Source organism: Equus caballus, chromosome 23, assembly GCF_041296265.1.
Source record: "Equus caballus isolate H_3958 breed thoroughbred chromosome 23, TB-T2T, whole genome shotgun sequence".
NCBI classification, from domain to species: domain Eukaryota; kingdom Metazoa; phylum Chordata; class Mammalia; order Perissodactyla; family Equidae; genus Equus; species Equus caballus.
This window is the reverse complement of record NC_091706.1, coordinates 46667186-46689632: the sequence shown is the minus strand read 5'-3', so window position 1 is coordinate 46689632 and position 22447 is coordinate 46667186. Positions and strand designations below refer to the sequence as shown.

The window sequence follows — 22447 nt, the reverse complement described above, 5'->3', positions numbered from 1 at the left end:
CTAGGACTTCCATTACAATGTTGAATAAGAGTAGTGAAAGTGGGCATCTTTGTCTTTTTCCTGTTCTTAGAGGAATAGCTTTCAGCTTTTTACCATTGAGTATGATGTTAGCTGTGGGCTTGTCATATATGGCCTTTATTATGTTGTGTTACATTCCCTTTATACCCACATTGTTGAGAGTTTTTTTATCGATAATGAGTGCTGAATTTTGTCAAATGCTTTTTCTGCATCTATTAAGATGATCATATGATTTTTATCCTTCATTTTGTTAATGTGGTGTATCACACTGATTGACTTATGGATGTGAAATCCGCTTTGCCTCCCTGGAATAAATTCCACTTGATCATGGTGTATGTTTCTTTTAATGACTGTTGAATTTGGTTCTCGTTGAGGATTTTTGCATCTATATTCATCAGGGATATTGATCTGTAATTTTCTTTTCTTGTGATGTCCTTGTCTCATTTTGATATCAGGGCAATGCTGGCCTCATAAAATGAGTTTGAAAGTGTTCCTTCCTTTTCTATCTTTTGGAAGAGTTTGAGAAGGATGGGTATTAATTCTTTAAATGTTTGGTAGAATTCACCAGTGAAGGCATCTGGTCCTGGACTTTTGTTTGTTGGGAGGTTTTTCATCACTGATTCAATCTCCTTACTAGTAACAGGTCTGTTCAGATTTTCTATTTCTCCATGACTCACTCTTGGTTCATTTCTCTTGAAATTAACCCAAATATGAAAATGTCCACTCTCTTTGTGTCCTTTTAGCCATACTAACAACTCCCTTCACCACATATTCAGGACTAAATGACTAATAAAGACAAACTGTGGTCACTGGGTGCTATCTGTAGCAATTGCTTTGTTTTTAATCTGCTCTTGGCTCTGTACCAGTTTCTTCCCTGCTCCAGTATCTGTCCTGATCCTGATACCCAACTACCTTTCCTGTTTGTTACCCTGCTTCTTCCTTTGGACTTGACCCTTATATTTGCTTTTCCAGGCTTGAGTCAGTCACGCCTCTGTCTCCTTCCACTTGAGAGTAATTTGTTAAGCTGACTGTACCCTAATCATGCTGTACTTGGCACTGCGTTTTGTGCACTGCACCCTTGTGTACGGAGAGAAGGAGAAGTGGGCAAAACCCACTCAATATAATTAGATTTCATATGAAAAACAACTATGGAATTAGGAAAATATCTGGAAAAGCAATTTGTTAAAGCAAAGTCTACAAAGTTATAGGCAAGAATGATGATGTTAAAACAATCTTTGGGAATAATGTCTAACAAGTTAGGCAATTTCCATGGACATGCAAAAGGCCAGACTCCTTTCTTTAAGGTAGGGCAATTCTAAAGGGCCATCTCAGTTCCAGAGCAAACTTTGGGATCTGCTGAGGCCTTTATCACAATACTATAACATTCCACATCTCCTTTTGCCTAGTCCTACTCCTTTCACAAACTCCTCACTCAGTTGCTGATCCCAAGGGCACTCTCCAATAAACTTCATGCTTCCCAGAGAATCTGAGTGATGAAAAAATGTATAAATTTAAATTTTACTTTGATAAAGTAGCTGCAACCAAGAAGTCAAGATTTCAAGACACAATCATTTTGATACATAAAAAGCTTGGTTTTGTTTGGAAACTTTGAGGACACCTATCTCTAAAAAGAAAAGCAATACCAAAGTGGAGAACAATAAAAAAATTTCAACAAATTTTTTTTACAGAAAGAAGATTGGGAATAAATAATCAAGAGAGAAGAACTACATGAAATCCAAGAGAAGAGAAAACTTCAGGAAGAAGACCTTATCTGAGACTGTTCACTGATTCTGAACTAGGTCAAGTCAGGCAATCTAGTACGGAAGTTCTTGGGTAAAAACGGCCACAGAGCAATTCAAAACATGTAGTTTTGATGGGTGTGTCAGGATTGGGGGTTTTCTAAGATCACATATCACTCTGTAGAGATGTTGGACCTGGAAGAAAAACACTACATGCAAGATATGGAAAGAAGCAGGAAGATATTTGGAAAAACAAATCAAAAGTAAATCAAGTTGGAGAGGCCAGGGAAAAAAGCAACTGTAGCTAATTTCACTAGTTTCTCTGTTTTCACTGAGAAGAAAGGAAATGTCCCAGAATTTGATTTTGGGAGTACATATCCCCAGTTCACACCAGAATGCATGTGTACACAGAATGGTCCAACTAGGGCTCAGAGTTGGATACTCAAATATTGTCCAGATACACAATCACTGCCTGACCTAGGAAGTCATACAGGATGCTGGTGGTTGTTGGGATGCTGTTGGTGTTAATCACAGCGGTGCATGGTAGTGGAGGTGATTGCGGAAATGGTAGTAGTTGTGCTGTTGGGAGCTATGGTGGTGGTAGTGGGAAAGTGTTTACAGTATGCCCCTTGTTGTAAGTAGCATGTGTAGGTATTAGAAAATATGTCAATGGGGACCTTCAGAAGCCCAGAAATCAGAGATCATAGAGAGCTGGTTGTAGAGATGGCTTTCAGATAGGAACTGGGTCAATTTTACAAGCTACAGACAGATTCTGGACACATGATGAAAGGAAACCAGACTTTGAGTGAAAACTGTTCTGTACATGGACAAAGAGAGGGAATACTATTCCTGAACCTTTTTGGATGTACATATCACCCCCATGTTTGGGGTGTCCTTCACTCCATCACTCCTTCCCCTCTTTGCCTCAGAACTCTAGGTTTGGACCTGGCTAAAGGCTTAAAACGCATTGCCCCTGACCTCAAAAAAGAAGGAAGGGAGAAAGAAGGCCTGGTCCTGAAAACATAATTTCTGTCTACCTTTTTGTCTTTGAGACTCATAAAGTTGATCATGTTCTTCCCTGTCTTAAACTCCTCAGTGGCTCCCTAGTGCCCTTAGTAAAACGTTAAGGAGGGTCTTGTGATTACGGACATCATAGCAGCACCCCTTCTCCATTGTCGTCCTCCATTCATGTCTCGAGGCAAAGTGAGTGCCTTGGGAGCAGGAGCTACGTAGTCTTTGTTTCTGTGAGGATCTCAATGCCTGGATCATACCAGGTTCTCAGCCTTATTTATTAAAGAATGAGCGGTAGCCATTTGCTTGACACCCATTCCTGCTGTGTTCAAGGTTATTAATTACTTAATGAAAGTGAAACAAGAGTAGAGGCTGCAAATCTGCCCTAAATAAAATAAGGCATAGGACCCTCCTTTCTGACTATTTGGTCACCTAGTTCCAGGTCTTTCTGGGCTCTTAATTCCACTGGGCTTTTGAGTGAATACAGAACAGTTCCTACTCAGTCTAATTCCTCTTTTTGCTCTCCCAAGTTTACCTGACGTGTCTATGTGAAAAAATCCTTAATAATAATTCAGTGAATCTGCATGCTATATATACATAATTATCATAAGGCATAATAATATTTATGTACTTTACTACATATATACCAAATTAATCTCTTCTTAAATTTTATCTTACACTCAACATACTGAATGTTGTACTAAATATTCTTCATATAACTTAGTCTTCACGTCATTTGTTACATGTAATATAATTGCAACATAAGATAAAATAAAAAAGCCTCAGAATTTAACTAATATCAAATATAAATAAGACCTTACTTGTCGAGTAAATTAGAGCAAGTTTTTTCAATAAGTGGACTATTCCATAAAGACCATGACATGTATCACTGAGATAGAGAGCCGAAATTCAGAGACTATAGTGAAGAGGCAAAGCCTTCTAAAGTAGAAACTCAAATCTTTCACTGAAATGATGTTACTGACGTGTCAGTTTGCTCTTGTCAAATTTTTCACCTTGCCCTTTTCAATTTTGCAATCACATTACTGACCTAAGACTACTAAGACTGTACTATGTTCATTCACTTTATACACTTTTTTGGAAAATATAATCTTTATGTTTCTTTAATACATCTTCTTGCAAAAAAGATAAGACCTTCTAGAGGCTAATTATTCACCCTATGGATAATTTGAAACTTTCGCTTTTGTCCAGATATATATATATTTTTTCAATTTCAGTAATCATTACCACAATGGGAGGATGAAGAACTAACAGTGGGAAGGCAAAGACGTTAAAAGGCATGGGTAATATATATAGATGCAGCATATAGTTTTAAAGTAGTTCTCTTCTCTAGTCTTCTCCTCACTACTCCTTTTCAGTCAGCTTCCAACTGCCTCTAAGTAACCAGCATTTTTAAGCTATCACTGACAAAGCAGATCTGATAATTCACTCAACACCATATCGTGAATTAACTTGATAGGTGGCCTCTGGCTGACTGCACTCCTAAAGAGAACTTTGGGGAAAGAACCACATCTCAAAGACTCTGCTGTTATTGCTCTTATATATTTGCCTCTAAAATGTAGATTCAACAAAATCTGCAAATGTTACTACTTGTAAAGAAAGATGTAAATTACTTCAGATTCTATTAAAAGAGAAAATAAATGGCAAATTCTGTTTGGGATTATTTTTAGATTTTCTAATATTCTTGATTTACATAAGTTAAAGTATATAATTATAGAATTCTTCTATCAGGTGAAAAACGCTATGAGAATTTTAAGGAAAAAATACTAATGAGAGCGCACCAGTGATGAAAACATATTATAAAGCTATAGTAGTTAAAACAATGTGATATTGATGTGAGAAATGAGACAGATGGGACATGAACCAGCAACAGACACTATAATATGTGACTCTACTATGCGATAACAGAAGCATTAGCAATGTCATTTGGGACATTTTTGTTGTCCTGAAGCTTTGATGAAGTCCCAAATCTGGATTTGATCCACATATTCTAAACAGAAGAACTAGACATGTCCCCACAGCACTTACTAACAAATTCAACAGGAATCATGACCCCCATTCCCTATCATCTACTTTGGTTGAGGGGAAGTATTTCATCACCCAGTCTTGATGCTTGTTGAGCTGTAAAAGGGAGGTCTTGCCTGGTACAGCTATTGAAACAGCGTAATGAGAAAGACTTTAGGGAAACTTGATCCGGGACCTCTGGAGTTTGGGTGGCACAGAGATTACTGTCTAACTCTCCCCTAGAAAAGTTTGAATGAGAGGCTGTCTAGAATTGCTCGTGATGGCAAGTCCAAGATCAATCTGCAGATTTGGTTGGGGATGAGTTGCTGAGTTTATGTGTGGTGCCATCGAGCCAACTTGGAAGGTAGTGGGTCTACAGTAGGGCCATTTCGAAAGGATTTCCCAAAAGGACTGCCTGCCCGGATGGAGTAAACCCTAGCAGGAAGAGGCCGTGTGGGGTGGACCAGGAAAGCAGGAGTTGAAGGGGAGTCTTACAAGGTCAGCAGGAATGTACATCATCCCCACAATGGGCAGAGGTCCAAGGAGGCAGAGGGGAGGAGGTCTCCAAATAACTCACTAAATCACCCCCTAAAAGAAGGAGTTAGCTTTTGGATGTCTGCCATTGAAGATAGTTTACAACATCCAGCCAAGTAAAGAGATATTTTTGTTGCTTTTCATCTTATTCCCAGCTTCTTACCCTTAACTTGGAAGAGCCAGAAACAGCAGTGAGTGAATGGAGAGGAGGGAGGAAATAAAACCAACAATAGCGAACTAAACCTAGAGGCAAAGAGGAGATAATTTAAACTGAAAGCAAGATGAATTTTTTAAAAATTTCATTTGGATAGGAATTTGTAATACTCCAAAATAAGGGCTAATTGCTACTACCCAAAATTGGCTGTAAAAGCAATAGGATCCACGGTGGTTTTAAAATACACTGCGAAATCTTTGCTACTCCTATCAAGAGATAGAGTCTACGTCTCCTATCCTTGTACTGGCGAGCCTTTGTAACTGCCTTGATGAATGAAATATGGCCAAAGCTGCCCTGGGTTTCTTCCAAGGCTAATTCAGATAAGGAATGCAACTGGCCTGCTGGCTTCTCGTGGGCACTTACTCTGGGAACCTTCAGCTACCATGTAAGAAGTTCAGCTATTCGGAAGCCACCATGTGGAGAGACCACATGCAGAGATCATTTCAAGACAGAAGCAGAGGCAAAGGCTCACTGACTACAGGGTTACAACTAGGAAGAGGTGAGTGTGGCCCTCACCTCAAGCACAAAATTTAAGAGGGGGGACACCAAAAAAAAAATCCCAGTCATTAAGATAAATCATATTTTAAGGCAATTTTTAAAAAAATCAATGTAAATATAACATCAACATTTTAAATAAAGACAGGATCAGTATTCCTGATTGTTCCTTTTGCCTCTGCTCCAGTATGGCTCAGCAAGGCACTGCTACTCATCTGATTGACTGGAAAGGACACAGGCAGCTTCACTGGTGATGAAAACAGTCTACATCTTGGTTTGGTTGGTGTCTCTGTGAATGTATATAAGTCAAAACTTGGTGAAATGTACGCTTAAGATCCATACATTTTATTGTTTGTAATTATACCATTCTCTATGTGTTTATGTATGTATTCAGAATGGGCATGTGATACAGTTCAGTCTAAGGAATGCTGGAGGAATGTTGCAGGAGGTTTTGGGGACAGAAGTTTACTTACTCAAACAGAGAGCAACTGCGGTGTATGGTCTCTGGATGGCATTCTGTGTGAACGTGAGAGCTGGAACTGCTCTTGCTATCCAGCTGTCAGCCTGAACAGGAAGATGACACATGGAGATGGGCAGAGCTGAAAGAATCAGAGAGAAATAGGGCCAGAGCCCTAACTGAACTATGCCTGATCACTGTGTTTACTCTGAACCTTTCTAGTTACATAAGCCAGCATCCTTTTTATTTTATAAGCCAATTTGGGCTGAGCTTTCTATTACAAATTCAGAGAGACACATAGAGAAAGTAATAAACAGAAGCAGTGAGGCAGTAGGAGCTAAATGGGAGCAGAAGTCATGAGGTAAACAGAAGGAGGGTGTAGGCAGCATCGAATGCCTGCCACCTGCCAGGCACCGTGCTAGCACTGGGAAACAGGGCAGGAGGTGAAACAGACCAGATCTCTGCTCTCATGGAGCTTATATCCTAGCTGGGGGTGGGGAACATGACGGGGGACAACAATAATTGTAGATGGTGATAAATGTTATATAGAAAATAATACAGGGTAACATGACATGGAAGAATCTACTACTACTTTTACGGGAGAGTCAGAGAAGCCTTCTCCATGGAGGTGACATTTGATCAGAAACACAAATGAGAAGATGCCAGCGTCTGAAGCTCTGAAGAAAAAGCCTTCTAGGTAAAGACATAGCAGCACATTCCTGGAAGACAAAAACCAGATGAAAGAGTGGAAACTCCCTAAGATCTTTAATGTGCATATAAATCACCTGGAGATCTGGTTAAAGCGCAGATTCTAACTCAGTAATCCGGGGTGATGCCTGAGGGTCTGCATTTCTCCTAAGCTCCCAAGGGACACAAGTGTTTCTGATGGACCATACCTGGAGTCACAAGGCCTTGGAGTATTTCTCCTCCAAGTGTGGTCTACAGTCTGGTCCACAAAGAAATTAAAAGTTTCTTTAAAAACCTTTTTAGCAAGTTTACATTGACACAACATCCAAGCATGTAATTATTTTCCTAGCAATTCATTTTAAGTGCAGTGGTGAGTGATACTTTGGAAATTAAAAACAAAACAAAACCCCCAAATCCTGACCCTTCACAGACAGTTTGAGGAGCACTGCCTGAGGGCCTAAGGCACTACAGCTGAGGAGGGAGCTAATCTACCTCCTAAAACTGCAGAGAAGCTGGGAACACCGAAACACCAGGTACAAGGAAGAAGGGAAATAAAACGTCAGGTGCAAAACGTGGGGATTGGAGCAATAGACATTACTGTCACCACCACTACCACACACACAAACACACACACATGCACACATGTGGCTTCCATACAGAACTCCTGGCAGCCAGGCATTGATTTCTCAGACAAACACTCAGAAATGTCCTCTCTGAACACATCAAATGGCTCTGAGCAAAGACTTCCTCATTCTGGAATTTAGGGGCTCCTGAGTGTAATGCTGCTGCCTCAAAAGTGAAGCACATGAGTCAACAAGCCTTCCCGTGCGCACAGAGCCTAAAGCTGTTCATTGCCTCACTATTAAATAGAACAGAACATCAAGGATCACCAGACTTTGAAAGAGCCAATGTAAACAAACATTGTTCGAGGAAAGCAGAAGGAAAGCAAGATAAATAGAGGCAAGGCTGCACTGAATCATAATTACCGTAAGATCGTAAAGACGCTAAGAAAACCTGGTCTCTAGAGGTGCATCCTCTGAAATGACCTTCCATTTTTCTCTGCGTGCTTGTAGTATGACCAGAAAGATGTCACATTTCTCAGTGAGTTTCACCGATGCAAACTCTTGTCTTCCATATATTTCTAGCTATACTTTGACAAACTCTATGTGAGATAATCTCACTGTATTCCTTGAAACTTAAAAGTACCTGTCTAGCTCACTGTGAATGGCTCAGGATGTACATTTCATCAGTTTGAATGCTTTCAGTTGCCAGTAACAGAAAACTCAATTCAAACTAGTTAAAAAACTAAAGGAGATTTATTGGTTCATATAAATGGAAAGACAAGAGATGAAGTGGGCTTCAGGTAATATGTGCTCCAGTGACTCAGTGGTGATCTCAAAAACTCAGTTTCTTTTCGCCAACACGAAGGAGGAGAATACCTAAAAATAGTGTGCAACTTGAACAAGTTCTTTTTTGTCATTATTGCTTATTTTTCTTGACTTTTGTTTGGACAACTGACTTATAGCCAAGAAATATTTTGTAGGATAGAGATTCCAGAATGTGATTCTAGCTTTCATAAACTCGAGTCAGAGATTCTGGAACAGTGTTTGGATGTGTTCCACCCCCAAAATAACCTGGTCCCAATGCTTTCTCTCAGGATTTCCTCACTACACCAGAATTCTGTGGGTACAAAAGCAAATGAATTCAAGGTCAGAGGGTCATGACCTCCCAGTGCCCTTTCCTTCCTCCTTAGAGAGATGAGATCCAATCAGACGCACTGCAGATTTTGGTGCCTTTATTCTTCTATAAACAGTTTGTTATGTGAAGAGAGACAGATTACTCTACATGTTCTCAAAAGAGATATAATTTTTACATTTTTCTCATGCCTGGGATTCTCTTAGCCCTTCCCTCCGCCTAATGGCTTTCTCCTAGACACATATATATTCATTATCCTAACATTTCTTTCTTTCTTCTTCATATTTTTCTTTTTTTAATCTTGTCTCTTTTCAATGAAGAAAAAAGTTAAAGATCATTTTAAATGGTCTATTTTTTTCTAACACTGAATAAACTGAAAAAAAAAAAAACCCATTATCCAAATCTGTTTCTTTTATTTGAGAAACTGAGGACATTTGAAACCATAAAGTCAGTCAGCCATTAGACAGAATATAAAAATCTTTCTGCAAACTATAATACATTAGAACTGCATATTTGTTATATATTAGACAACCCTTGGGCAGATGAAGACACTAAAATGCCATCTAATTTGCACTTAAACGAAGCATTATTAATCAGAGTCACAGCAGGTTAAAGGTACAGAAACAGTCCATTGTCCCACAATTCCCCCAAAGTCACTCAGTCCTTGCGAAAGGATTTGGTTCATAGGAAGTGCTGACCCCGGAGCCCTGCAGTAACCCCTCCCAGGGAGAGACTGTCCCTTGCCCAAACCTAGGCTACCCTCTGTTAGGAAAGCAGAACAAAGACTGTGTGCTTGGGAGGCAACTAAAAGGGTCTCTGTATCCTGATGGATTAAGAATGGAATTTGGCAGACGTTAAAGGTTTTGAGTAGATAACTTGGGCCTTCATCAGTTGTAGAGTTACAAATGTAAAACAATATTGTATACTTAATTTACGTTTGCACTTGTTCAATTATAATAAAAAATAAGCCAATCTTGGAAGTCCCCCAAATCTTTTTCTCTGAGAAAAATGATCTGAACATTACTTACATTTAAGAAAAGCAAGTTGCTGTGGAGAATGCCTCTCTGGGGATATAGCTGGATGCAGACAAATTTACTCATTCCTTTATCTTCAGATCCCGGAGCTGTGATTGACACGAAACAGCAAGAATTATTATTTTATATGCATAGAATGAGTTTCAACCCACCCCATAGAGAAGAGCACCTGTGCTTTGTCTGCTTTACACTTTGGCTTTCTCCGTAAGATTTTACTTCAACCTAAAAAAATTTTTTAAACCAGTGCAATACACACACTGCCTTGGTACTTCTAGAAAATCTTGGGTCCTCTGAGTTAGAACAAGTAGAAGAGAACAGCAATAACTATGCATAGGGGTTAACTTCAAAAGGGGAAACTCCTGGGTGGAATCACCCCCAAGCGCTGGAGAATTTTATGGAAGAACTAATCTAAACAAGATGCTTTTTTGTCCTCTGTTATACTCCTGTTTAAAGAGAGCTTGTATGATTCACTTAGCAAAATGAGACCAAAACAATAGTGCCTTTTTAACCAAGGTAGAATCTTCTGTTTTAATTTCATTTATACATTTGCAATAAACCAGGGAATAAAATTCCTTAAACTGGCCTCTAATTCAGTATTATGAGCTCTTTCTCTATGGTTAATAGAACAAATGCCATTTTACCTTTTAAGACCCTCAGAATACCTTTAGTAGCTAGGTATGGAATAGTTCCACATTTCTCCCAGCAGCTAGCATTTCATGCACTTGTTTCCTTTGTATTTGAGAATGACCAGATTTAGAAAATGACAAATGGAGGTGTTTTGCTATTCGAAGAGGAGGAATCCTTTGGAATTTCTAAAGAGTAAGAGAATCCAAAGGGGATGCAGTTAGATGACTCTGTGGCAAGAACACAAAAGTTACAAGGACAAATTTTTCTTTCTTGCAGTCATATATTCAACCTACGCCATTTGAACATTAACTAGTCGTGAAGCATTTTGCTAGGTCTGAAGATAAAATGGTGACTTGGTCCCTGCTCTTGCAGAGTTTATCATCAAAGGGGGAAGGGAGACATTGCACAAGTAATTATAAAACTAAATATATAATTACAAAGTAGGATGAACACTATGAAGCAAAAGTATAGGGTACAATGAGAATGTATCACAATGGTTTATCCTAATTTGTGGGAATTATGGAGTAACGTCCATGGTCGTATCATTCACTGAGACACTGAACTGTGAAAGTGGACCAGGCTTGATCAGAAATATCATGGTTCCGTTTCAGATAATCTAGATTTAAGACAGCAAATAGGGAAGTCAAATACTCAGATGTATGGAGAAGTCTGGATTGAAGATAAAAGTTTAGGAATCCTTGGTCAATAGATAAGCTAGAAGTGAAAAACTTACTTAGGGGTAGAGTTAAAAAGAAAAGAGGGCCTATAACTGAGTCTTGAGGAATTTCAGCATTCAAAGGTTAGGGAGAGGGCTGGCCCGGTGGTGCAGCAGTTAAGTGTGCACATTTGGCTTCGGCAGCCCGGGGTTTGCCAGTTTGGATCCCAGGTGCGGACATGGCACCGCTTGGCAAGCCAAGCTGTGGTCGGCGTCCCACATAGAAAGTAGAGGAAGATGGGCATGGATGTTAGTTCAGGGCCAGTCTTCCTCAGCAAAGAGGAGGAGTGACGGCAGGTGTTAGCTCAGGGCTAATCTTCCTCAAAAAAAAAAAAAAGAAAAAAAGGTTAGGGAGAGGATGTTAGCTGGCAAAAAAGATTGAAGAGTGGCCTGATGTCAGAGGCAGATCTACCTTGAAGCTAATGAAGCTTAAGATTCTGGGTCCTTCTCTTGCCTGGGAGGAGCCCCAGCAATTGCTTACATGGTCGTAAATTTTTATAAAATTTTCAAAGTAAAGCAGAGCAGAGCCCCAAACTGTATAAGCTTCAGGTGCCACATATCTGCCCCTACCTAAGAGGAAGGAGCAAAACCGTGAGTGTGATTTCAGGGGTTGCGTGAGGTGGGAGTGAACATTCAGAAGAGAATATTCAACAGTTATGAACGCATCTGAGAGGTCAAGGAAGATGAGGAGAGAAACATCCATTGGATTTAGGTAGCGGGAGGTCCTCGTGTCCATAGCAAGAGCCCTTTCAGTGCAGTGATGGGGCAGGAACCGAGACACAGCTGGTTGATTTCAAGAAACTGAACTGTGAAGGAGTAGGGAGAAAGGGTGGTAGCAAGAGAAAGACGGACTGCGGAGGAAGGTTTTTTTCTTTTCCCTCCCTCCCTTCCTTTCTCTAATTCTAGAAAGGCTTGATTCTAAGTGCTGTGCTATTCAAAGAGGAGGAATCCTTTGAAATTTCTAAGCAATAACAGAATCCTCTCCAAACGGCATGGCTTGAGATAACTCTACGGCAAGAACACAAAAGTTACATAGACACATTGTTCTTAAGATGGGGAGACTTGAGAGTGCTGATTGAAAGGTTTCACAAGATAGAGATGTGTTGAAGATACAAGGGACAAGATAAACTGGGATGAGTTTTCCCTTCATCCTAACTTCACTTTCATTTTCAAAGAGCCCAGAGGAGATGAATATCCATAGACTCTGAAAAACTCTAGTTAGTGTTTTAATTTTCCCAGTGGGCAAATCTACACTGATTCATGTTTGTGAAAGCACAAGGGGCCTTGGGTTGACAGCATTCTCTCCATCCCCAGCAGAGTTCACTCCACTCAACTTCCAATTATGTGCCGGCAAATGATCTATTTTGCAGCTTCCTGAAAATATCCATTTAGAAGCTCCAATCAATTTCCCCCTGAAGCCTTGGATATTTTTTAAACTGTTGTTTTCCCTTAAATATTTGGTGAATACTGGAGAAATGCAAATTGATTTCTTTTAGTAGAGAAAACAAAAAAACTTACAAGTCTGTCAAAGAAAATAAAACTTTTATTTAGGATATTAAAAACATTCTTTTAAAAATTTTAAATTGGACTTGACTATCTTTTGATGTATACTGTAATATTAGACTTATGTATTGAAAAACAGAGCAATTTTCTCCCACAAAAGATTCTTGGGACTCAGAAAAGGAGAGTATTAGAAAGATAATCTTAAATGACGCAAAATGGAAATGAATATTTTTCCTGGCACCATGCAATTCTGAACCCTTCCTCCATGTTTATTGTTTTTGTCTTTTAATTAGAGCATAAGTCTAAGAATGCATATTGAAGTGTTAAAAGTTACTTAGAAAATGAGATTATGAACCTCCCCATGCCTTTTCATTACAGTGCTTCCCATCACCAATCCACACCACTTTAATAAGCTACCAATGCAGAAAGCATCCACAAAGCAGTTAGTCTAGATAAGAAATTATTTAGTTCCCAGAACTAGAAATAGAGGCTACTAGTTCCCATGGGTTGCCAGATTTAGCAAGTAAAAATACAGGACGCCCGGTTATATTCGAATTCCAGATAAACAACGAATAATTTTTTCGTATAAGTATCTCCCAAACGTCGCAGCGAACATACTTGTCCAAAATAAGTATTCCTTTCTGTGTGACATTCGCATCTAACGGGGCGCCCGGCGTTCCCTCCGGCAGCCGCACAGCGTCCGCGCCCCACATCATCCGAGGCCGCGCGCCGGAGGAGCTGGTTTAAAACCCGGGCCCGGCTGCCTCGGCCGCGCCCCCTGATTGGCCGCCCGCCGCCCCGCGGCCGCAGGCGTCACGCAGCCCCGGCAGCCCCGGCCCCGCCGCCTCCCCGGCAGCCCCGGTCGGCGCAAGTGCGGCGCGCGGGGGGCGGGGGCGCGGCGGCGCGCGGTTGGCGTCGGGCCGCCGGCGCCGGGCGGGATGAAGTTTTCCGGCGGCGCGTGAGCGTGTGCCTGTGCGCGCTTATCCCGAAGCTCGTCGCCGGCCGTTACTTCGGCGGAGAAGAGAACGAGCGGGGGCGAGGCGAGGCCCCCGCGGCCCCGGGGACCCCGGCGACCCCGCTCCCTAGCCCTCCTCCCCTTTCGCGTCTCCGCCCGCGGTGGCCGCCGCGAGCCCGGTAAGCGGCGCCGGGGCCCGGGCCGGGAGGCCGGAGCGCGTCCCCGCGCCCTGCGCGCGCGCCGGCCGGGAGGGTGCGCGGGCGCCCGGGGCTCGGCGCGCGGGGCGGGTGGCCGGCCGGCGGGCGGGGTGTGCTCGCCCCTCCCCGCGCGGCCCGGCGCTCTCGGGGAGCCGCTGTTTCTCGGGCTCCTGAAAAGGATGCGGTCTGGAAGTTTTCTTTGCTCCTCGCATGGCCCCCGAACGATAGTCCAGCCCTTTTAATCTCCCCCCGTCCACCCGCCTGTGCTCTTGCTCACTGTAAATGGTTTAAAAGTTTGTTCTTTTCTTTCCCCTGGAGGGGCAGAGTATGGATGCCAAGAAGGGGCCCTCCAGGCCTGGGGCGCGGGAGCCTGTTGCTCTGCGCTGCTGTGGCCGCGGCCCGGCGCCACCTCCGCGGTTCCGTGCCGGGCTGTACGGGGTGGGCAGCGGCTGGGGAGAAATGCCCCCAGGCTGGCGTCTCCGGCCTCGGCGGCGGGGACACAGAGCGCGCCGCTAATTGGGACTCGCCCCCTATCCCCCCCGTAGCGCCTGTGCCCCTTCATCCCTGGCCCCGCTGGGTGCGAGCATTTTGCTCTCGCGTCCCGCTGCATCCCCCCCGCGGGCCTGTGGGGCGCCTTTGTCTGCGATTTCGCAGCCCCGGGATGCCGGATGTTCCTAGGGAGGCGGTGGTCGGGAGACGCTTTGTGTCTTGGGGAGTTGTGTGTGTGTGTGTGTGTGTGTGTGTGTGCTGGTGGTGGTGATGGTGTAAATTTTTGCTTGCGTTCTTTGCAGAGGCACAAAGCCCTGGCTATTCTTTCCTGCGGATCACATGGAAATTCAAGCTGGGACTGCGGAGAGGAGGAGGGGCCGGGCGAGGGCGGGAGGTGGCCGCTGCTGCGCAGTGGCCGGGGGCAAGTCCGGGCGGCAGGGCGCCTCTATCCAAATCCGCGGGTGAGGCTGCTGAGGCTGCTCCGCTTGGGAAGAACCGGAGCCTGGGCCCTGCGTGCCTTGGGGTGGGGAGGGGGAGGGTGGCGACTAGTGTTTCACCGGTAACATCAGATAAGAGGACCGTGACTTCACCAGCCTAGAAGGAAACCTCTCCGTGTTCTTTTGATGTTGAGAGGGGAAGAATCTGAGAAGTGGCCAGACTCGCATCCAGCTTTGGTGGACAGCTGTGGTGTAAACATCCCTTTCGTGTTTCCATAGACATTCCTCATTTAAGGGTTCTTTTTACAGAATAAACGACACCTAATCTGAAAAACTAACGACGTGATGGTTTGGAAGTTTTTACATGTTGAATTTGGGTATAGGTGACTACAACGAAACTTTTCGTAAGGATGGAATCAGCTAAATTTGTATAGTATACGCTTTAGCGCCTGGTAGAATTTAGGTAAACAATTGCATTTAAAAACCCAACAGAGCTTGAAGTTCCGTGGCTCGAACTGTAATACAAGGCGGAGCTCTGGCTGGATGCACCTGTGCCCTGACCTGAGGGAGGGGCTGAGCGGGTTTAGAGGGTGGTGGGGTTAATCTTGTCTGGGCTGCCCGCATTGCCTGCTTGCTAATGGGCTGGTTTACAAACGGGCGGGTCTGTCTAGATTGGGCTCTATTCCGCTCAAAGTTCACATTAGGGTCCTTGACAGCCAAGGTCTGTAAAGGTAAGGGCCACGGGCCAAATCAGCCTACTACAGCCTGTTTTTTCCCCTGAAGTTTTGGAGCTAGGAATGGTTTGTACATTTTTAAATGGTTGAAAACAAAATCAAAAGAATATTTCATGACGTGTAAAAATTATATGAAAGTCAAATTTGAGTGTCCATAAGGAAAGTTGTATTGGAGCACAGTGACGCTCATTCCTGTCGTCTGTGTCTCCTACTTATTGTCTGTGGCTGCTTTCACAGCTACAGTGGCAGAATTGAGGAGTTGCATAGTTGAGACAGAAAAGTATAGCCTTCAAAGTCTGAAATATTTGTTATCTTACTCTTTACAGAAAAAGTTGCCAACCAAGACCAGGCTTTAAAAGTATTGCTTGGGGCCAACCGGGTGGCGTAATGTTAAGTTCGCTTGGCTGGGGTTCGCGGCTGCCTCGTTTTGAGGGTTCAGATCCCAGGCACCGACCTACATACTGCTCATCAAGCCATGCTGTGGCGGTGTCCCACATACAAAAGAGAGGAAGTTTGGCACAAATGTTAGCTCAGCAATAATCTTCCGCAAGCAAAAGGAGAAAGATTGGCAACAGATGTTAGCTCAGGGACAATCTTCCTCACCAAAAAAAAAAAAGTATTGCTTAAATCTTCCCTCTTGTGATGGGTGCGCTGTTTAATTTTATTGCCTTTCAGGCCCAGTTTCGAGTTTCCCCTGAACTGGCAGACTTTTCCCTAGTAGATGGACAAATTCAGTTAATGTGTTGGATTTTTCTCATTTCCAAGTTTCACTCCCAAAAAGTTTTCATAACCTTTTGGTATCTTTCTCTGTTAGAATCTAGGATAAAGTGGAGTTTCTGATTGGCAGAAATTATGTGTTTAGTTATGTTAAGTTTAATACAGATAGCGATATTTCAGGTTGTTTTGCAGGGAGTTGTAGTGACTTCTATCTGCAGATAGAATGATAGTTTTGTTTATTTAGGTAGAGAGAGGAGGGCTAAGGGGATGTCATAGGTTCCTTTCCAGAGGCAAGTTGTCACTTAGGCAAGGCTAGCTGGACTCTTTACTGCTCTTTTTTCCTACTTCATTTGCTAAAACAAACAGAAAAACTGATGAAATTTATCTCAACGAGTTACTAACAGATCAGTCATATGTATACATTCCTCTTACACGTGTTGCTTTTCTTTCCTTGACTCCTTTCAGTATTTCTTCCCCCGTCTCTTGTTTCTGGGTTTCTTTCTCCCTTTACCACACTTCCTTTTATGGTCTAAGCCGCCTGACTTTGTGGCTTGGAAAGGGAGGGCTGTCAGTCACAGTTTTTAGTGTGTTCCAGATTCCTATCAGATAGACACTGCCCTGTTTGGCCCTTAAAGACGTCTTTGCATTTGGTATACCTTTTAAATGCACGTACTGTGAGGGAGTAGAGATTGTCCCCAGGGTGTTAACTTTATCCCTGCAAAGTGGTGTGCTCAGAGAGGTTCCTGGAAATCCTTGAAGTGTGATTTTGCATTGATGCAGGCCTCTAGCCGTAAGCTGCTGGGGTGGGGAGGCTGTTAGAAATGAAGAAGTGGCCCTATTGTCTAGAGGTAAGATTAAGGGATTTAGAAACTGGCATGAAACAATGGATTGTCTAGCAGATAACTGTCCTGAGTTAAAGGCAGATCGTTTTCTCCAGCTTACATCCCAAGGCCGACCTCATAGACTTGACTCTCTTAGGTTGAGTTGCGGTTGGCTTCATTTTGTATGTTTATAATATGCACAAAGTGCTCTGTGAATTTCATAAAATATCTTGAGGCAAAGTTGATGTATTGGATTGGAAATGTCCCCATATATGCTAGAGCAAACAACACATTTGCCAGCAAAAGATCCTATATTTCAAAGTAAAGAAGCAGACAACTCACGGAATTCAGGACTGCTTAATGGTGCTACCTCCTTACCGGTAGCCACATCCTGGTGGGTGGAGAGCTTGTGTCTGGCCCCGTGGCACTTCAGGCCCTGCTTCTGGACTCCCAGCTCTGTGCCCATGTTGAGGGGTACCGGGTTGGGAGTAGTTCTGTGCATCCTCGGCTTGGCCCTGAGGGATCCAAACTATTGCACATATAACTAAATGTACATATAACTGTATAAATAGTTATTTGTGCTAGCACATTTAACGTGTAACTAGGAGCACTTAGAACTATTTCCCAAATAGTTTATGTGCCTTTAAAACACATTTGGCCTAACATAGGAATTCATTTGCTCTAGTTACATTGTTACATGTATTATCAAACCCCATATTTATAACAACAAAGGTATTATTTTCTCTTGTAAATTAGTGTCATGCATAGGAGAGCATCAATATAAATACAGTTGGGAAATGATGTTTAGTATGGTAAAGTTGACTTGCTAGGATTAAATAATTTTAGTGGGGTTCCATGTGGGTGAATAAGAATAAGGACATGAAGAGCTATTTCCAGATAAAGGAAACTAATGTGAAGTAATCCATTGCCTTCCTGTGAAATGTTTCCCAAGAAGATCTGAGGTAGTTATTCATTTAGTAGATAGTAATGCTAGATGGATTAGGATTATGTTGTATTGGGTTAGGTACTGGGAAGAACACAAAATAAATATACTGCTCCAGAAGCTCTCTTAGTGGAAAAACAGACATACAGAGGAAAGAATGAAAAGGTTTTGCATGTTGTAAAAGCTACAGGGAATCAAAGAATTAGACATCATTATAGGATTGCTTGCCAGCATCTGTAGATGGCAGTTTGTAAATGGCCTTCTTCTCCCTGTAACTTCTCAGTGTCTTCCCTATGACTTCCCAATGACTTCATTCAAGCTTAATTCTCTCTTTAAAAACCCTGTCTCCAAACACAGTCGCATTCTGAGGTACTGGGGCTTAGGACTTCAGTATGAATTTTTGGAGGGGACACAGTTCAGCCCATAACAAAGTCCTCGAAGAGACTGTAAGCTTCTTACGGACTGTAAGCTGTAAAGTGGTCCGGCGTGAAGAATGGACTGCTTCCAGGTGAGGGAGGAGGTCGTGCAGCAGACCTCTGTGGCAGTATACCTCAGCGTTACTGTGGTGATGTGATGTTGGGGAGAAAGAAACTGCTGTTTGAGGGAAAAGCTATTTTCTCTTTGCTCTGAGGCCACTTGTCTTCTTCCTCCTGGTGCTCACTGGGAAATTGACCTTTCCTTTTAGTGGACAGAGCGTTAGTTTTCTTTTTAAGTGTTTCATAAAAGCATTAATTTTCTCAAAATATTTCTTCTACTCTTAAAAAGTGAGTAAAAACATGAAATTCAGCAAAGATGAAATGTTAGTGTTGTAAACATCTCATGATGGTATTGGAGTCTGATTAAAACAGCAAAATGTATTCTTTAAATTACATTGGTCTAAAAACTGTGTGTATATATCCTACGCATGTTTTGTGGGCAAATATTTGGCATAATCTTTTTTCCCCAGAAATTTCTTCCCCTTTTTGGAAAAATATAAATGTAAAGAAGTAATTTATATCATGTATCATAAGATAACAAAAAATTTTTTTAGTGTTGAAATTATATTTGTTGGGTTAGAGGAATGTTAAAGTGATTCTTCCAGATTTGGCAGGCTGAGTTAAAAAAAAAAAAAAAAAGTAAAACGAGACTTAAATTCTTGCTTTTTTTCTTCTTGCCTATGGTGGTTAAATTTGTTTGGTCTAGGGAATTCTTATCTTTTTCCTCTTTTTAGTTTTATTATATCTGTGCAAACAACATTCATTGTTATTTTCTTGTAAACCACTCTACCTCCAGGTCCAATGCGCTATAAATAAATGTGTGAGGGGAAAGTGAAAAAGGAAATGCTTGTGAGAAAGGAAAAACAGAAACATCAGCTACCAGAGAAACAAAAAAAATCTTAAGGGAAAACCTGTTTAGGTTGTGTTGATGATTTACTGTTGATAGTTTGAGTAGGTTTTGGGATACTTTCCCATTTACTCTATTGCTTACATTTAAAAAACATAGTTATAGTAAAATACATAAGGTACTTATTTCTTTTAGTAACTCTTTCTGATGATAAAAATAGCACATTTAAAAAAATTTGGAAGACATAGACAAGCGCAAAGCAGCAAAAACTTACCTGTAATTCTGTCTCCGTTTCTCGAGGAGGCGGGAGGGATTGTTTAGCATCTGTTGTTTATTGAGGTATTATTTATTGTTCCCATAGGTACTGCCCCCCCCCAAGAGAACGCATATTTTGTGAATTGAGGATGCTTAAATTATTTTGACAGAATAAATAAGTAGAGCTGTTGATCAGTAGATTTCACCGAATGCTCTTTTTCTCAGTGAGGATAACATCATCTGAGATTATTAAAGCATCCATACGTTTGAATTGACACTAATAGCATATCTTGGAACCAATGCTTCTTGACTCTTTGAGGAGGCATAATGTGGTTAACTACCATGTGGCACACAGGACACCAGTGGAGAATGTACTTGTGCATCCTGATCTGTGCTTAAGATTAAATGTTGTGTAGTCCTATAGTTAACTTTGGAATAACTTTACGTTGTGTAGTCACTGGCTCCTAGCACACCTTGCTTTGGGGAACTGGCTGTAGAAAATGGTCCGGGAATCTGTGCTCATAAAACATCGCTAACCTACCAAAACTATGATGATAGAATCATAAAGAGTAAAGATCATTCTACAGTTTAAAAGATCCTCTCTGATCTGTGTAAGCTCTGTCCAGCTTCTCTTCTGCTTTCCTAGGCCCCTTATCGGCTCCTGTTCGTCTAAGGCGTTGCTGGATGAAGTTCAGAAAGCCTTAGGTCAGGCGTTCCCCCCAGTCTTCCTAGGGTACTGCTTTTGAATAAGTCAGGCGTGAATCTGCCTCTGGGCGACATTTATTTCCAGCTGTAGGACTGGAGGGGCTTCAACTCTAGGGTTCAGTGGAGTTTTCCCTGACCCTGTCCCCCTCCTTCCTGTCACATTCACTGGTTTCCTGGGAATAGTAAATGTAGTCATCCTGTTCCCTTTGAGAAAAGTACAGCACTAGAACACCTCTTTATTCTGATAGGATCTGCTGAATACAGGTAGTAGATCAGGCTGAGTCACAAAGTGTTTTTAGAAGTGTTTTGTGGCTGAGGTAGAAAAACAAAAGAAGAAACAGCCCCTGGGCCTGGATTATTGCCGCCTAGCCAGCTCCATTAGAGTCAGTGAACATCAGTTGAGTGCTAAACTCAGGACATTCACGCTCCATCCATTTCTCAAGGAAGGGTGAGGGATTGCTTAACTTCTATTGTTTATTGAGGTATTATTTGTCATTCACATAAACTGCACATAATGAAAATGTACAATTTGTTAAATTTAGGCCTCTGTGAAACCATCCCCACAGTCAGGATAGTGAACATATCCATCACTCCAAGAAGTTTCTTCATGCCCCTTTGTACTCCTTTCCTGTCTCCCTGCCTACCTGTCTCCCATCTGCAAGAAACCACTGATCTGCTTTCTGTCACTATAGTTTTGTTTGCATTCTCTAGAGCTTTAAATAAATGGAATCATACAGAATGTTCTCTCTTTTTGTCCAGCTTCTTTCACTCTGCATTTTGGAATTCATCCATGTTGCCTGTATTCATAGTTTATTATTGTTTATTGCTGAGTACTAGTTCATTGAATGGAAATATCATTCAGGAGTTTTTTTGTTTGGTTGGGTTTTTATTTTTTGGGGGGGGGGGGGTGGGTGAGGAAGATTGGCCCTGAGCCAAGATCTGTTGCCAGTCTTCCTCTTTTTGCTTTAGGAAGATTGTCCCTGAGCTGACATCCATGGCCGGTCTTCCTCTACTTTGTATGTGGGACACCACCACATGGCTTGGTGAGTGGTGTGTAGGTCCTTGCCCAGGATCCAATCAATCAAACCCTAGGCTGCCAGAGCAGAGCAGGCGAACTTAACCACTACACCACTTGGCTGGCCCCCAGGAGTTTTTTAATAGTTTAAAATTCTCTTGTGCTTTGTCCATTGTCATGTAGTACATTTGTTCTTGGTTTCAACAGTAGGTGTCAGAATTTTGTGTTTGACAGTGTTTTTCAGTCTTCTTAAATTCATGCCCATTTTGGTTAAACATAAAATTTAAATGCCCTTCTTTAATGTGACTTGAAGTTTCAAAAATATGTAAATTGTAGTTCAAAGAAAAAAACTGCTGGTACTTGTAAAATAAAAAGATTTAAAAATTTCGCATCTTTAAACATATCAAGTGATTAAGTAAAAAGCAAAAAAAAGGTCACCTGGCTGTTGAGGTTTTCGAGGAGCTTCTGTATCCTGCTATCTGAAGAGTATGAGCTCAGCTTGGGTCAGTTTCAGTGTTGAGCCCAGAGCTGGATTTGCAGAATGCTTGCCTAACCCCTGACCCAGTTGCGTATTTTTGGTAGTTCTTATAATTTTTAATAGATTTATCTGCCACTGCTTGTAACAAATTTACGTGGCCGTGATAGAGTGAATGGGATGTCAAAGAAGTAATTTGGTGCCTGAATTATCCAAATAATTGCCATTGAATATATGTTACAACTAGATCACCAAGCATACCAAGAGTTGAAGAGGGAGGATCAGTATATTGTGAAAATGTGCTATTCTGACTGGAATCATTCAGATTTTTTGGGTAATTTTTTAACATTTATGTGTTTGTCTCTACTTTCTGATCACTTAAGTGAAATTAAGTGGCAGAAACAACAAAACACTACCGTTTCAGGCAGATTATTACAGGCTGATTATTCAGGCTCTCTGGATTACTACAAATGTGAAAGGTGGTTTATAATCTTGATATTAACGTTTAGTCCTTTGGGTACCATAGTAAAATACAGTTAATGAGTGTAGTTAAATAGTAGATGAGTTAATTAAGAAGCAAATAGTCATGTTTATTGAAAGAGAGTAAGGGCTTTTAAAATGTTTTCAGAG

The 22447-nt window shown here is 41.8% G+C and overlaps 1 protein-coding gene across 16 annotated transcripts in view; it reads left to right on the top strand.

Annotated features, from left to right (window-relative positions):
- The first annotated feature begins 13591 nt into the window (after nucleotides 1-13591).
- Nucleotides 13592-22447, top strand: part of MPDZ (multiple PDZ domain crumbs cell polarity complex component) — a 155044-nt gene continuing 146188 nt past the window's right edge. For 8 of the 16 annotated variants that reach the window (XM_070248691.1, XM_070248688.1, XM_023627359.2 and 5 more), the window contains exon 1: nucleotides 13592-13885. The gene's annotated coding sequence lies outside the window, so the exon portion shown is untranslated. The remainder of the gene's footprint in view (nucleotides 13886-22447) is intronic. The other 8 variants (XM_070248690.1, XM_070248687.1, XM_070248685.1 and 5 more) reach the window with 1 other exon arrangement.